The 3,290-nt window shown below is 42.9% G+C and overlaps 1 non-coding gene across 1 annotated transcript; it reads left to right on the top strand.

Annotated features, from left to right (window-relative positions):
- The first annotated feature begins 2,815 nt into the window (after nucleotides 1-2,815).
- Nucleotides 2,816-2,877, top strand: LOC114675002 (U7 small nuclear RNA). Its single transcript, XR_003726090.1, has one exon. It is a non-coding gene; the product is annotated as a U7 small nuclear RNA (small nuclear RNA).
- Nucleotides 2,878-3,290: the final 413 nt, after the last annotated feature.

Here is a 3,290-nt window from a genome sequence, read left to right on the forward strand (position 1 = left end):
TGGTGTTGTTTGATAGCATTCTACCCTCAGTGCAACTTCTTTCAAAACTGGAGTCAGTTCTCTTAAACCTTAATGCTGCTTTATCACCTAAGTTTATGTAATATTCTAAAACCCTTGTTGTCATTGTACCAATGTTTCAATGTTTACAGCATCTTCACCAGGAGTAGATTCCATCTCAAGAAACCACTTGCTTTGCTCATCCATAGGGAGCAACTCCTCATCTCTTTACGTTTTTTTTTTTTTTTTTAGATAGAGTCTCACTCTGTCACCCAGGCTGGAGTGCAGTGGTGTGATCTTAGCTCACAGCAACCTTGCCTCCCGGGTTCAAGCAATTCTCCTGCCTCAGCTTCCCGAGTAGCTGGGATTACAGGTGCCTGCCACCACACCCAGCTAATTTTTTTTTTTTTTTTTGTATTTTTAGTAGAGATGGGGTTTCACCATGTTGGCCAGGCTGGATCTTGAACTCCTGACTTCGTGATCCGCCCGCCTCAGCCACCCAAAGTGCTGGGATTACAGGTGTGAGCAAGTTTTATCGTGAGATTGCAACAGTTTAGCCCCATCTTCAAGCTCCACTTATAATTCTATTTGTTTTGCTATGTTCACCACATCTATAATTACTTCCTCCACTGAAGTCTTGAGCCTCTCAAAGTCATCCGTGAGGGTTGGAGTCAGCTTCTTCCAAACTCCTGCTAATGTTCACATTTTGAACTCCTCTCATGAATCCTAAATGTTCTTAATGGCATCAAGAACGGTGAATCTCTATGAAATACTGTGCAGTCATAAAAAGGAACAAGGCCATGCTCTTCACAGGGGCATGGATGGAGCTGGAGGCCATTATCCTTAGCAAACTAACATAGGAACAGAAAACCAAACACTGGGCCGGCCGCAGTGGCTCACGCCTGTAATCTCAGCACTTTGGGAGGCCGAGGCAGACAGATCACAAGGTCAGGAGATCGAGACTATCCTGGCTAACACGGAGAAACCCCATCTCTACTAAAAATACAAAAAATTAGCCTGGCTTGGTGGCGGACGCCTGTAGTCCCAGCTACTCCGGAGGCTGAGGCAGGAGAATGGCGTGAACCCGGGAGGTGGAGCTTGCAGTGAGCCCAGATCGCGCCACTTGCACTCCAGGCTGGGTGACAGAGCAAGACTCTGTCTCAAAAAAAAAAAAAAAAAAAAAAGAAAGAAAAAGAAAAAAGCAAACACTTCATGCTCTCACTTATAAATGGGAGCTGAATGATGAGAACGCATGGGGGTATAACACACACTGGGGCCCGTTGGGGTTGGGGAGGGAGAGCATCAGGAAGAATAGCTAATGGATGCTGGGCTTAATACCTAGGTGATGGAATGATCTGTGCAGCAAACCACTGTGGCAAATGTTTACCTATGTAACAAATCTGCACATCCTGCTCATTACCCCAAACTTAAAAGTTGAAGATTAAAAAAAAAAAGAAGTGAGTAAGGAGCCCCCATGGCTGGCTAGATCCCTTCCAAACCTGTCAGGGGTAGCTCCTCAGAGATGCGCATGTACATTAGAGAGAAAAAGTATTCTTAAAATGACTCCATATGGTAATTAGCTATTTAAGGGTCATGCATATGGACTACGGGTCATGCATATGCACTACATATCATGCATATACTTAGAATTACAGGATAGAGGCAAAGCATAAGTGCACAAGGGCAAAAGTAATGAAGCAACCCACCTATCAGTCAAAAGGCAGACACTGGCTAGAAATTAGGCAGCTCAGGAAGAGAAGAGAAAAAAAGAAACATATAAAAAGATCCAGGCTACACAAGACTGGGTTGATCCCATTTCGCAGAGGTCAGTTCACAGTTTACTCCTCCCTTTGAGAGTGTAATACTGTGTGTGATACACTTTTGCTGCTTTGCTTTGGGAAAAAAAAAAAAAAAAGAATGGCGAATGCTTTGGTTTTAATTTACTTTGTCCAAGTCCATCAGAGGAATCACTGTGACAGCTACAACCTTATGAAGTGCATTTCTTAAATAATAAGACTTGCAAGTAAAACATACTTCGTGGTCTATGGGCTGCAGAATGGATGTTGTGTTAGTGGACATAAAAACAACATTAGGCCAGGCACGGTGGCTCACGCCTGTAATCCCAGCACTTTGGAAAGCTGAGGCAGATGGATCACCTGATGTCAGAGACCAGCCTGGCCAACACAGCGAAATGCTGTCTCTACTAAAAACACAAAAATTAGCCAGGTGTGGTAGCATGCACCTGTAATCCCAACTACTTGGGAGGCTGAGGCAAGAGGATTGCTTGAACTTGGAAGGTGGAGGTTGTAGTGGGCCGAGATTGTACCACTACACTCCTGCCTGGGCGACAGAGTGACTCTGTCTCAAAAACAAAACAAAACAAAACAAAAAAAACAGCATTAATCTTCTTGTATATCTCCATCAGAACTCTTGGCTGACCAGGTGCATTGCCAATGGTCAGTAATATTTTGAAATAAATCTTTTTTCTTTTTAACTGTAGGTCTCAACAGTGGGCCTAAAATATTCATTAAACCATGCCATAAATAGATGTGCTATCATCTAGGCTTTGATGTTCCATTTCTAGAGCACAGGCAGAGTAGAATTAGCATAATTCTGAAGGGCTCTAGGACTTTCAGAATGGCAAATGGGCATTGACTTCAATTTAAAGTCACCAGCTGCATTAGCCTCTAACAAGAGAGTCAGCCTGTCCTTTGAAGCTGTGAAGCCAGGCATGGACTTTTCCTCTTTGGCTATGAAAATCCTAGATGGCATCTTCTTTCAATAGAAGACTTTTTTGCCTACATTGAAAATCTGTTGTTAGTGTTATAGCTCTTTTAGAATTTGTCTAGCAGGTTTTCTGGTTTTCATCCAAAAACCCCCATGGTTGGGGAGGGGGGCGTGGGGAAGAGGAAAATCTCTTTAGTGTAGCCATCTTCATCAATGACCTTAGCTAGATCTTCAGGATAACTTGTTGCAGTTTTTACAATAGCACTTGCTACTTCACCTTTTCTGTCTTGGAAATGGCTTATTTCCTCTAACCTCATGAACTGCTAGCTTCAAACTTCTTCTGCAGCTTCCACACCTCTCTCAGCCGTCATGAAGAGAGTTAGGCCCTTGCTCTAGATTAGGCTTTGGCTTAAGGGAATGTTGTGGTTGGTTTGATCTTCTACCTAGACCACTCAAACTTTGTCTATATCAGCAATTATGCTGTTTCTCTTTCTTATCATTCATGTGTTCACTGAAGTAGCACTTTTAATTTCCTTCAAGATCTTTTTCTTTGCATTCACAAGTTG

This window comes from Macaca mulatta, chromosome 1 (genome assembly GCF_049350105.2).
Source record: "Macaca mulatta isolate MMU2019108-1 chromosome 1, T2T-MMU8v2.0, whole genome shotgun sequence".
Classification (NCBI taxonomy): Eukaryota; Metazoa; Chordata; class Mammalia; order Primates; family Cercopithecidae; genus Macaca; species Macaca mulatta.